Here is a 14,721-nt window from a genome sequence, read left to right on the forward strand (position 1 = left end):
ACACTGGCTCTCTAACTACAATATTGGCAACCAGAAAGTGATTAGCAAAACGTGAAGCCTGTAATTAGAATTCCTAGTGCCCACTTCATCTGAGAAATACATTTATAGCTACAGCTTATAGCTCTGAGGAATTAGGAGATTGTCTGGGATTCATAATCAAAAAACCAATCTCTCTAAAATGTTCACTATATTCTGAAAATCACAGAACACACAATCCAACTACCAGAGCAGTTCAGAGTCTAATGCGCTGATGCAACTATAACTGTTTCAATTTAAATGTTTAAGTGAATGCTCGCCATAATTTGATGATAATGTTCATCAAACGCCACGCTAAATAATGATAGACTGTCTGTCCCACGGCGGCACGTGAAAATACGACATACGCAAACTGAAGATAGATCATTAAAGTCATCCCAGAATTAACACTTCACTCGAAAAAGATTTCATGGTTACGCGTATCCCACGTAACTTATTACGGCATCCGAGGCTGTTTATAGCAATGATATCGACGCGACCCGACTCCCGGCACAGGGGGTGCGCTAATCAGCGTCTGGAGAGAACTGGGGCCTTCCTTCCTCGCGCAGCGTTCTTACATATAAATCCGCAGTGCAGACGGCTAAGGGAACGCCTAATCAAATCCTCTCTCCCGACTAATGCATCACTTTAAGTTATCGAATAAATCATTGCTTCCTTTGCTGATGGCTGATGAAGCTCTCAATTTAAATGTGCTATCAGCACACAAGTAAGTAATCATAATAAAAGTCTGATACGGCTAAGTCAAATATTTTGTGCGAGATATTTAATTTAATTACACTACACGCAGTAGACGAGCTCTGAACTTGCCCTTTGGAGATACGCTATCACTATAGTTTTATAGTTATTCAGTTGAATCTTCTCACATCTTTATGATTATAGCGGATCTCCCTTCTACTTAAATTTAAACACCCTAGCCGTATTTATTCGCCTACTTAATCTATCTTGCTTCCTTAATTTCTAAGACAAAAACCAGAAAATCATGAATTTCAACTAAAATTTTACCTTGAGAGATCCAGAATATTGTTTTTACTAAATTATTATGAAAAAGGAATCTAAATATAAATTTTTAAGTTTCTAGCTCTTTTCTGTTGCGCCGATGATTTTTACAGAAAAACGTCCAAATTTCGAAAATGGTTAAAGTTATTGAACTGATATTCAACACATATTGATTTAGTATTACTCCTGACATGCTAGAAACGTTTCAGGTTATTTACTTCATTTTTAAAGTATTGCACAACATTTATGACGTCAGAGCTAGTTACAGCGGACTAGGCTGCCACACAATGGAAAGACTGATGTGAATTTTACACGGCGTGAGTAGGCTGCTTCCCTACATCACCCTCTACTTAATTTTCTATAATATAAATGAAAAAATAAATTACAAATAGGGATGCAAGAGTACAGCTTAACTCCCTATGAAAAATTAAAATTTACATGTAAACATATAGAAATATTAAAAAAACTGATTACCTACTTCAATTATTTAAATTTCTGGAATGTTCACTGCTTAATAAGCAACATTATTACTTAAAATTTAAGCAATATCAATGGAACACTTTGGCATCCATATTGCCTTAAACAGACAAACACATGAAATATGTAAAATTATGAAAATCTTAAATCCATTAAATACATTTTTACATACACAAATTCAAAGAAAATAACACAGTTATTCATGATACATAAACAGATAATTATATCTTGGCAGTCTTTTCTAAACCTGAAAGAAAATTTCACAAATCATGTCAATTTCATTTTTACACACGTGGTTGTAGCCGCTTTGGCTGGGGTTCTTCACTTCCATTCACAAGGGTAGAGGAGGGGAAGTTGCTATGGAGTGCGTCCTTCACGTTCACTCTAAAATACATGGGGAAAGGGGAGGGGTCACTGTGAGTTATGTCCAAGTCACTCCACCCTTTCACGCAGCTACCAAGCTGCCATTATTTGGTTTGTCCTGTAGAACAAACAAAAAGGGCGCATCAGACTCTGTTCACTTAATATCTAAGGGTGGGTCACAAAGAAATGGGGATATATAAATTTTATGTTTCGACATGTTACTGGAACAAAGTTAACAGAACTTTTTCAATTTTACTCTTGCGGTTACCTAATTGTCATAAAATCGATAAACAAATGGCTCAAAACGCCATTAGTCACGTACTAGAGAAAATTTATGCTCAGGGCATACAATCACAAATCCTATTTAATTTCAATTTATTATTTCTCGGCCGGAACACTGAACCAATGCTCGGTACATTCCCGACAAATCTGTATTTTATTTACTTAGCTAATTCATCTTCGATTACCTTATTCTTAGAGATAGTATGAGTATATTTGATTAGTAGTTGTCTTCTCAGCTTCTTTGTACATGTGAGTAACTTGTGGTAATAGTACAGGTCTGAGTGCTCAAAACACACTACGTTTAGTTGACTACTAAATCCACTTATTGGTCCTCTGCTGCTGTGTCAGTTCCACATCTGCAATTATGCACTTACTTCATCGAAGTGTATTTATGCTGAACTATAAATAATGTTTCACATCTGCCATTATGTTACTCAATTGTGTTGCTAGTGTATGTACGTACACTCCTGGAAATGGAAGAAAGAACACATTGACACCGGTGTGTCAGACCCACCATACTTGCTCCGGACACTGCGAGAGGGCTGTACAAGCAATGATCACACGCACGGCACAGCGGACACACCAGGAACCGCGGTGTTGGCCGTCGAATGGCGCTAGCTGCGCAGCATTTGTGCACCGCCGCCGTCGGTGTCAGCCAGTTTGCCGTGGCATACGGAGCTCCATCGCAGTCTTTAACACTGGTAGCATGCCGCGACAGCGTGGACGTGAACCGTATGTGCAGTTGACGGACTTTGAGCGAGGGCGTATAGTGGGCATGTGGGAGGCCGGGTGGACGTACCGCCGAATTGCTCAACACGTGGGGCGTAAGGTCTCCACAGTACATCGATGTTGTCGCCAGTGGTCGGCGGAAGGTGCACGTGCCCGTCGACCTGGGACCGGACCGCAGCGACGCACGGATGCACGCCAAGACCGTAGGATCCTACGCAGTGCCGTAGGGGACCGCACCGCCACTTCCCAGCAAATTAGGGACACTGTTGCTCCTGGGGTATCGGCGAGGACCATTCGCAACCGTCTCCATGAAGCTGGGCTACGGTCCCGCACACCGTTAGGCCGTCTTCCGCTCACGCCCCAACATCGTGCAGCCCGCCTCCAGTGGTGTCGCGACAGGCGTGAATGGAGAGACGAATGGAGACGTGTCGTCTTCAGCGATGAGAGTCGCTTCTGCCTTGGTGCCAATGATGGTCGTATGCGTGTTTGGCGCCGTGCAGGTGAGCGCCACAATCAGGACTGCATACGACCGAGGCACACAGGGCCAACACTCAGCATCATGGTGTGGGGAGCGATCTCCTACACTGGCCGTACACCACTGGTGATCGTCGAGGGGACACTGAATAGTGCACGGTACATCCAAACCGTCATCGAACCCATCGTTCTACCATTCCTAGACCGGCAAGGGAACTTGCTGTTCCAACAGGACAATGCACGTCCGCATGTATCCCGTGCCACCCAACGTGCTCTAGAAGGTGTAAGTCAACTACCCTGGCCAGCAAGATCTCCGGATCTGTCCCCCATTGAGCATGTTTGGGACTGGATGAAGCGTCGTCTCACGCGGTCTGCACGTCCAGCACGAACGCTGGTCCAACTGAGGCGCCAGGTGGAAATGGCATGGCAAGCCGTTCCACAGGACTACATCCAGCATCTCTACGATCGTCTCCATGGGAGAATAGCAGCCTGCATTGCTGCGAAAGGTGGATATACACTGTACTAGTGCCGACAATGTGCATGCTCTGTCGCCTGTGTCTATGTGCCTGTGGTTCTGTCAGTGTGATCATGTGATTTATCTGACCCCAGGAATGTGTCAATAAAGTTTCCCCTTCCTGGGACAATGAATTCACGGTGTTCTTATTTCAATTTCCAGGAGTGTATTTAACCCTCACTCTATTAATATTTAACGCTTAGGATAGCACATTTATTTCATATCTATAGTGTATTGCAGCTGATCAGTTTGCTCACGTGGCAATCCATTTCCACTTGATCGGACGCTGAAACCACAGGTAGTCTCTCTCGACCTACCACTAAAGTGCATTAAGTAATAATGGCCGAGCGTAATGCTAAATTCCTTAAACCTATAGGACACCATGAGCTGCTCTGTCTCATCTAACATAAGGGTACCTATGGTCGCTTTCACGCCTCCAACTCATAACCTCAATACGTGTAGGTGTGTCCTGTCACACACTACACCAAACAACGGCCAGCTCCAACCTTATAAATATTTCAAGGACGTGTCCTTCACGTCTCAACCACAAACACTGTTTAGTTCTATTACACTGCCATTCCTTGCTACACAAGGTGAGCTCATTCTTACAACTTATCTGCATATTTTTCATAACACTAAGCAATCACTTTTACTATTAATTAGTTAGCTCTACCGCATACAATAGGTTTCACTGCCACTTCAGATCCTGCTTCTACACGAATTTGTATATGTTTTTAAATTACTGTTGGTGGACCATTTCCAATAAAACAACAACTTTGAACTTATAATATTACCAGGGTTCTATACATACTTGTTACTCAAATACCTTTGTATCTTTATTACATCATACTTCTGTGTTGTTTATGTCACTGTTAGGTTTGTCACATTAGGTATTTTTTTCCCTAATCGGTGGATAGGATGGTTACAGAACTCATGGCTTCATAGCCATGACGGAAAATTTATGTATTGCAAAGAAGGAGTCGAAACATTGGTGGATAGGAAAGATGAAGAATGAGTGAGACCCGAAAAGGAAAGAAGATCTCACACAGCTGGGACTGCACAGCTGCCACACTGTGTAGAGGTTACAGAACAACCTCCTCCCTACAGAATTCATTAGTTTATTATTGGCTTGATAATATAACGGAAAATATAATGTATTGGAAAGAAGAGGTCGAAATTTTAGGTGGATAGCAAAGATGAAGAGAGAGTGAAATCTGAAATGGGAAAGAAGATCTCACACAGCTGGGAATGCACAGCTGCCACACTGTGTAGAGGTTACAGAACAACCTCCTCCTTACAGAATTCATTAGTTTATTATTGGCTTGATAATCATAACGGAAAATTTAATGTGTTGGAAAGAAGAGTCGCAGAGCAGATAAAACCCCAAGGGGAAGGAGACTGCCCCCCCCCCCCCCAGGTGCTAAAGAACACAAAGCTGGGACTGCACAGCTGCTACACTGTGTAGAGGCTACAGAACAACCTCCTCCCTACAGAATTCATTCACTACCTATGAACTTCTTTAGGTCGATCACGTTCCTGAGACCTAATAGCTTTTTACTCTTTGAGTACTGTAGCCTATATGCATTGGCATGGGGTTTTCCTATGATCCTGAAAGGTCCTTGGTATACGAACATGAATTTATTTGTTTCTGCATTTATTTTCTTTGATTTTTCCTTGGTTTTGAAAAGCACTAACTGACCTATTTCAAAACTGGTGGGTACAGTTTTTGCGTCATGGCGCTTCTTCCTTTCCAATGCTCTTTTTCTTATGTTTGCCCTAGGCTTTAACTTCTTCTCGTCTGTGGATATTTGCGTTAGAATAGGTAATTCTACCATATCTGCAATCACATTGTGCGGTTCTTGGCCAAACATCAATTCGCAAGGCGCAAAACCAGTAGCATCATGCCTTAAGTTGTTAATTACATTCTCAAAATACTTCAAGTGTTCTGCCCAACTTGAGTGTTTCCGAGCACAATAAGTCCTGCAAAGCCTATTCAATTCTCTCATCATACGTTCACTCATATTTCCTTGGGGGAAATACGCAGATATTTTCAGATGTTTCACTCCGGCCTTATCCAGACATTCTTTAAATCTATCAGAAGTAAATTGAGGCCCATTGTCTGACAGCAAATTCTTCGGAACGCCAACGTTCACGAAGAAACCTTTTTCCAACTTTTCTAATAACGTTTTTGCATTTGCTCTTTTAATTGGGTATAGCTTAACTTATTTACTAAATCCATCCACAACAACAAAAACATGGGTGCACCCATCTCTCGAAGCAGGAAGAGGGCCAAACAAATCACAAGCCAGTAATTCTAGGGTTTCGGTTGGCTCTACTGAATGCATATCCCCTTGTATTCTGGTGTTAGCAGCACGGACTTTCTGGCACACTACACAAGATGCTAGACGCTTGGCAACACGGTGGTACATGTTGTCAAACACAACCTTCTCTTTTAATTTTGCAATGCACTTCTTTGCACCGTAGTGCCCATACCTCAGGTGTACATAGTCGATTAGTAAGTCTACATGTTGTGAGGGAAAGCACAGCTTATACTCTGAAACTCCTACATTTTTCCTCCTAAACAGAATACCTTTATGCAGACAGTAGTATTGCGAAACATTATGATAGTTCGCATCTCCCAAATAGCTCTTTACGAATTTCAGCTGGTCATCTGCATCCTGCTCACGTCTCAAGTTCTTAATCACCCTCTTTAATGCACTTTCTTCATTTTCTTCGTGCAACGCAAACATTCATATTTCACTTAGGTCTGCTGCTGTAATTCCCGCGTCATCACAGAGCTCCGCACTTCTAGATAACCCATCAGCTGCCACATTATCTTTCCCTTGAATATATCTAACCTCAAAGTCAAACTGCTGGAGATACAATGACCATCTTACCAAACGAGCATTCCTCAACTCACAGGTCTTTAAAAAGGTCAACGCCTTATGGTCACTGTAAACAATTATTTTGTGACCTAATAGATACTGCTCAAATTTCTGTACCCCAAATACAATTGCCAGTGCTTCCAGTTCTGAGATGCCATCATTTATCTCTGCTGCCTGTAAAGATCGACTTGCGAAAGCTATAGTCTTGTGTACTTCTTGTTCGTTCTCTATTTCTACTTGGAATATCTACACAGCTATACCATAGCCACTAGCATCAACAGACATACAGAATGGTTTTTAAAAATCAGGATGATGTAAAATATGACTATTAATTAAAGATTGTTTAAGCACCTCGAACGCCTGTTGACATTCTGCTGTGCAAACCCAAGGGGTATTCTTTTTCAGCAGGAGGTGAAGACAGGGCGCATTAAAGGCCTGATCGCTAACAAAACGCCTATAAAAGCCGAAGAGACCAAATATCGATCTCAACTGTTTCTTGTTTCTGGGAGCCTCAAATTTTTCAATGACTGCTAGCTTGCCTGGGTCAGGCAGAATACCTTTTCCACTTATCATATATCCCAAGAAACCTATTTCCTCTTTAACGCACTCTGTCTTTTCAATCTTTAGTTTCATGCCACCTCTCTCAATAGCCTCTAACACTTCCTCTAATAAAACTATGTGTTCTTCCCAGGTAGGAGTTGCTATTAACAGATCATCTACATAGACTGTTATTTTATTACTTAAGGCTGGTCCTAAAACATGGCACATCACATGTACGAAGGCACAAACAGAGATATTAAGTCCGAAAGGTACCACCCGGTATTGGTAACAAACTCCTTCGTACAAGAAAGCTGTGTACTTCCTTGAACTTTCCGCCAGTGGCAAATTCCAATATCCACACGTAATGTCCATAGAGGTTAAGAATTTTACTCCTCGGAACTTTTGGAATAACTCGTCCATGTTCTGCAGTCTAACGCTTTCCCTAACCACTATTTCATTCAACCAACGAGCGTCCAAGACCAATCTGACACTCCCGTCTCTTTTTGGTACAACGACAAGAGGATTATTGTACTCACTGACCGGTTTTTCAATCACACCCCACTCTAGCATTCTCTGTATCTCCTTTCGAACCGCCTCCTTCCTAGCTACATGTATTTGGTATGGCTTCCTGAAAAACACTTGGCCGGGTTTCACCTTTAATTGACATTCATAACCTTTGACCACGCCAGGTCGATTTGAAAATACCTTATGATGCCTTTTTAAAACCTGTCTCAGTTCTTCCTTCTGATTAGCTGAAATTTTATCGATTTCCTGCAATTTAGCTCCTATTTTGTCCAAAATAATTGCTTCTTCTTCTTCTGTGTTTAGCTTACTTTTACTAAGATTAACACCTTCGTCCCAATATCTCCTATAGGCAGCTCCCTAGTTTCATCATTAGTTACTACATATTTATCAATAAAAGGTACCGTAATTACTCCGGTTATCGGCAAGACCAATTTTAACTGGCTTCTTTCAAAGTCAACAACACTCTGATATTTTGACAAGAAATCTATGCCAATTAAAACCTCAATACTGAGATTATTTACAATTAAGCAAGGATGATCAATTAAATTACCATTAATATCAAAGGGCAGCAAAGCTTCTTGCTTTACCGTTTTTGACACCTTGCCAGTAGCACAAATTATTCTTAGTCCTGTTACCCTCATTACTGTAAGCTTTGTCTTTACCAGGTAATGCATCAAAGAAGGGCTGAGATATCGCACTCACCTCACTTCCACTGTCTAAGAGACAACGTACATTGATACCCAACATATTCACTATTATTATAGGCTGGCTTATTCTAGTTTGTACAGGTGGTTCCTCAAACTCATCCAATAGTTCCTTTTGGATTTGTCTCCAACTAAAGTGATCGACATCTGTCTTCATTACGTTTAGGTCAAAGTGTGTAGGGGTTACCTGAATTACATTTTCAGCAGCCTTTTCCAGTCGGTCTATTAATTTCAAATCGAAACACCGCACGACTTCATTACATTTAGTTTGCTGAACATGACCCAAATTACTGTAGTCTGAGCGATTCTGCGCCTCCAGACCTGCCATAACACTATTTACAGCCAAACCACTTTCACTATTATCGTCGGTTCTTTCTCAAGTGACAACTGGTCACAGCTACTGGGTTCATCGACCCCCAACAGGCTATCCTCTACATTCTCACTTACCTCCTGTCCTAACTCTATTAGTACAGTATCAACATCCTGAACAGGCACTTTAGATAAGAGCACATCATCCTCATCGTAAATATAAGCATGAATTTCTTCTGCTTCTTCACCTGACAATTCAGTATTTTGTAGCTCTTCCCTACCGTTACACTGCTGCGCCTTCTCTTTCTCTTCCCACTTAGAAAGCGTCTCTAATATAGTATCTATCAAATACCGTGAGTGATCTAATATTTCTGCTGTATCCTTAGATGCTACCGCCCCCTCATCCACATGTTCAGTCTGAGTAATCTGATCTGTCTTACCAATTACTGTAACTACTGGCTTAGGAAAAGTAACCGCCTGGTGAGCGCCAGTGTCCTCATAGACGGGAACTAGTTTCCCTGCCTCGGCCTACTACTGTTTCCTTTATTTCCATTATAGTTAACTAGCACAGCATTGATTTCCGCACTTTTGTTTACCTGCATAATTTTATTCGGAACAAAATTACTATCATTTGGATGCCATCGTTGGTTCTGATAATTATTTCTCCAATTCCTACCTCTCTTAGGATGGCGAACACCTACTGTTCTGATGTTTACATTGCCATTCTGCTCGTTCTTAAAATGACTACTATTGTTATTACCATTTCTGTTATTACGTGCTTGCTCCTCATTGGCAGCAACACGCTCTACACGTTCCAAATATTCAATGAAACGATTCAGATTGTCTCTAGGGGCAGATATAATTCCAGTTTACCAATACCATGGCAGTTTAGCTTCAAGACCTAGTATTATCATTTCAGGTTTTAGCTTTTCGTCCAAATGTGACAAACGTGAGATCCATGACCTGGCAAACTCTTTAATAGATTCCTTGCCTACATTGAAGCGTTTTCCACTCCAAAATTCTCTCAACACTTCATTTTGCTTATTACTAGACCAATACTCATTAATGAAAGCTGTTTTAAATTCCGCAAATGTTTCACACTTCAACATAACATCAGCTGACCAATGCATGGCGTCACCTGCTAAATGGCTTCTAATAAGTGAGATTTTCTCTCGTTCAGACCAAGTTGGTGGAATCACATCTTCAGAATCGTTCCAGAAATCTAGCGGGTGGATATTTTTATCTGGATCGAACCGCAAGAACAGCCGACACCCGATAAAAGCGGCGTTTGCAGCTACAACTTGTTGCATACTACCATTACCAGAAGTTACTGATGCTACTTTACTCTCAATGTTAGCAATGTTAGTACTAATATTTTCTACTCTCATTTCAACATTATCTACTCTTTGCACAATATGAGTAGTATCAGTTTTGATTGCGTCTACTTCTGCTTGACATATGTTTACTTTTATATTAACATATTTAAAGCTATCTGAGCACAGTTCAGATTCCGCCTCGATCTTTTTTGTTAACTTGTGCTCCAGCTTCGCATCTTCCATTTGCAAGTCTTTGCGAACCTCAGCAGCTTCGGAATTTACTGTTTTATATATTTCAGAAAATTGTTGAGCAACCTTTTTCTTAATATCCTCATGATTGTAATCAATTTTATAATTCATACTGTCAAGATCCTCTTTCAACTTATTGCAACCAGCCTTGAAGGTATTGTCCATTACCCCCAATCGTTTATTAAAATTAGTTTGGCTGGCTACAATCTCATACCTTAATTCAGCATTACTGTTTTGACCTCAGTTATTTCAGGCTTTAATTCAGCTGTCATATTAGCATTACTGGTAGCTATTGCTTGTAATATAAAATTTAAATCAATAGCCCCAGTATGTTTGGGTTGCTCACTAGCTGGCTTTATATCACACTCAGGTGACAAAAAACTAGCTCCAACACCAGAATCATAAAAACTAAATGAAACTTCCAATAAATTAACAATTTTTGATTTCTGCTTTACTACAGGGGTCTCTATTATTGAATCATTGCCCCATTTCACACTACTGTCAGGAGACAATACTTCATATTTCACTTTAACATTACTATTTTCATGCATATTTACATTTGAACCGTTGTATGGATTTACAGTTCCCCCAACAGACATAGGTTCTGGTTTAAGTTTAACCTCAGTTTCTTCTGGCAGTTCCATCGGCGACAGTCTTTTAGTGCAGGTTAGTAAAAATTTTAATGGCTTTTCACTTAACTTAGTTCCTTCTGCACGACGTATGGCGTTGCCGGCGCGGCGTACCAGGATTACTGATGCGACGCGGTGCGTTGAACTGCATACGGCACTTCGACGGCTGCTGTGTGGCCGGCAAATGCAGGCGCGGCTCCGGTTACTCCGGCGGACGACTGCGGTGAGGCGAAACTGGCTTCTCGCGATGCCGGCAGCGCCGCTAGACTCAGTGCCAGCTCCATCAATCCAGATGCGTTGTTTATCCAATTGCGATGTCCACATGCACACGTAACACTACCACTGTTCTATTACTCAGTTGCGTGTCGCACTTCACTCCCGAAACCAAATATTTAAAAATCACTCTCACTTTTACTCAGTTTCTTCCCGGCCGATGCACCATATGTGGGGCAGCGGGTGGAATTATTGGTATAATGTAGAATGTAATTTAGAAATGATGCATTTCCGGCCGATGCACCATATGTAGGGCGGCGGGTGGAATAATTGTTATAAATGTTCCTATTATTTATTCAATGCTGTTGTCTGCCATTCTCAACACTGGCTCTCTAACTACAATATTGGCAACCAGAAAGTGATTAGCAAAACGTGAAGCCTGTAATTAGAATTCCTAGTGCCCACTTCATCTGAGAAATACATTTATAGCTACAGCTTATAGCTCTGAGGAATTAGGAGATTGAAGGACTGGCTATTCAGTGGTAAGGACAAACTTAATTGTCTTGTGTGTCAATATGTTCATATGTATATGTAATTTAATTTCATGATATGTCTATATTAGTCATACGCTAAATAAATAAGCATGTCGTTAATAAAATTGCTATTATGAAATATAAATACTATTTTCAATCATTTTGCCATGCAATTTTCGCTGATGATGTGCGACAACACACATGCCAGTCTGGAACTGCGCTGAGTAGGGGGCTGTTGACAGCAAGCTACCTCTTATGTCCGCTAGTGAAGATTGTACAGTAATAAAAGCTGTCAATATATAAACTTCCACAAAGTAGCAGTATCGTCATTTAGGTAATATACTGCTAAAAAAATTATTCTGCGGTTTTCATGTCATCGTTATAGGATTTAAAAGCAGTCCGACAGAAGCTTCTTTAAATTTTAAATTTGATTGTCACTGCACATTGCAAGTCCTGTACGAAAAACTTTTCAAAAATGAAAGACCACTATAGTACACTCCTGGAAATTGAAATAAGAACACCGTGAATTCATTGTCCCAGGAAGGGGAAACTTTATTGACACATTCCTGGGGTCAGATACATCACATGATCACACTGACAGAACCACAGGCACGTAGACACAGGCAACAGAGCATGCACAATGTCGGCACTAGTACAGTGTATATCCACCTTTCGCAGCAATGCAGGCTGCTATTCTCCCATGTAAACGATCGTAGAGATGCTGGATGTAGTCCTGTGGAACGGCTTGCCATGCCATTTCCACCTGGCGCCTCAGTTGGACCAGCGTTCGTGCTGGACGTGCAGACCGCGTGAGACGACGCTTCATCCAGTCCCAAACATGCTCAATGGGGGACAGATCCGGAGATCTTGCTGGCCAGGGTAGTTGACTTACACCTTCTAGAGCACGTTGGGTGGCACGGGATACATGCGGACGTGCATTGTCCTGTTGGAACAGCAAGTTCCCTTGCCGGTCTAGGAATGGTAGAACGATGGGTTCGATGACGGTTTGGATGTACCGTGCACTATTCAGTGTCCCCTCGACGATCACCAGTGGTGTACGGCCAGTGTAGGAGATCGCTCCCCACACCATGATGCCGGGTGTTGGCCCTGTGTGCCTCGGTCGTATGCAGTCCTGATTGTGGCGCTCACCTGCACGGCGCCAAACACACATACGACCATCATTGGCACCAAGGCAGAAGCGACTCTCATCGCTGAAGACGACACGTCTCCATTCGTCTCTCCATTCACGCCTGTCGCGACACCACTGGAGGCGGGCTGCACGATGTTGGGGCGTGAGCGGAAGACGGCCTAACGGTGTGCGGGACCGTAGCCCAGCTTCATGGAGACGGTTGCGAATGGTCCTCGCCGATACCCCAGGAGCAACAGTGTCCCTAATTTGCTGGGAAGTGGCGGTGCGGTCCCCTACGGCACTGCGTAGGATCCTACGGTCTTGGCGTGCATCCGTGCGTCGCTCCGGTCCGGTCCCAGGTCGACGGGCACGTGCACCTTCCGCCGACCACTGGCGACAACATCGATGTACTGTGGAGACCTCACGCCCCACGTGTTGAGCAATTCGGCGGTACGTCCACCCGGCCTCCCGCATGCCCACTATACGCCCTCGCTCAAAGTCCGTCAACTGCACATACGGTTCACGTCCACGCTGTCGCGGCATGCTACCAGTGTTAAAGACTGCGATGGAGCTCCGTATGCCACGGCAAACTGGCTGACACTGACGGCGGCGGTGCACAAATGCTGCGCAGCTAGCGCCATTCGACGGCCAACACCACGGTTCCTGGTGTGTCCGCTGTGCCGTGCGTGTGATCATTGCTTGTACAGCCCTCTCGCAGTGTCCGGAGCAAGTATGGTGGGTCTGACACACCGGTGTCAATGTGTTCTTTTTTCCATTTCCAGGAGTGTATAATGCAGGCTACATTTATTCGCAAGATTTGTTAGATTTTATTTCTAAAGCCACGTTTCCAAGATATTTTACCCTTTTATGTATAAGGTATTTAAGTGTTAAATCACATTTTTTTATTACGATATCTAGGGTCACAAAATTACAAACCACTAACGTAGTAACATCAGTGTACAATTACAACATCCTGACATAACATTGAAACTCATACAGTATACAATTATCCAATGAACAGCCTACAAGCCTACACGTCACATAATGTCTAGATGGCATCAGATAATCCGTAAAATAGTTTTTCTTAATAAGACATTACCAGATGATTTCACGCGAGTCTCATGTTTCCTCATTTGCATGTCAGCATGATTATAAATAATATATTTACGTACGACATGCTAATTGACTGTGATCTATCTGCTGGCAGAACTTGCATTTACAAAGTATTTAAATTTTCAACATTGTCAAGATATATGACAGAATTTTGAAAAAGATGAGGTTAGTTACCTACATTTGTAAGGTATTATATTTATGTATTTCATTATTACTGGTATATAAAGTATGTTTACAAATGAAATGTGTGTCTATGCTATATTCCAGATCCATAGATGAAACCAAACTACTCTTAAAACTGGTCATCAGTTCAAAATAAATATTCAAATGCGATCTTGGTTCTGAAGTATTTCTTCAAGTATCACATTCTGCAGATCTCCACATGGCAAGAACATCTGTAAAGTATATCTCATATGTTATCGATGCACTTTGATCGGTGTTTTAATTACTGAACATTAATTAAAATATTTTCGTTTACATGCAACAAAATACCTGCATCGAGATGTTCCAGCATTGTGTGTCGACTGGGAAACATCAGTTATTTCAGAATTCTTTTCATAGAAACTATAGAAAAGTAAGTCGAGCAGTGTTCTCAAACAAGGCTTCACTGGATTATTTCATGGAAGCTACTTGTCTTAAGATCTACTACGTCACCTCTAACAACAGATGGTTATCACTTCTCATATGTGTTACTAAATCTGGGGA

Source organism: Schistocerca piceifrons, chromosome 2 (assembly GCF_021461385.2).
Source record: "Schistocerca piceifrons isolate TAMUIC-IGC-003096 chromosome 2, iqSchPice1.1, whole genome shotgun sequence".
NCBI classification, from domain to species: Eukaryota; Metazoa; Arthropoda; class Insecta; order Orthoptera; family Acrididae; genus Schistocerca; species Schistocerca piceifrons.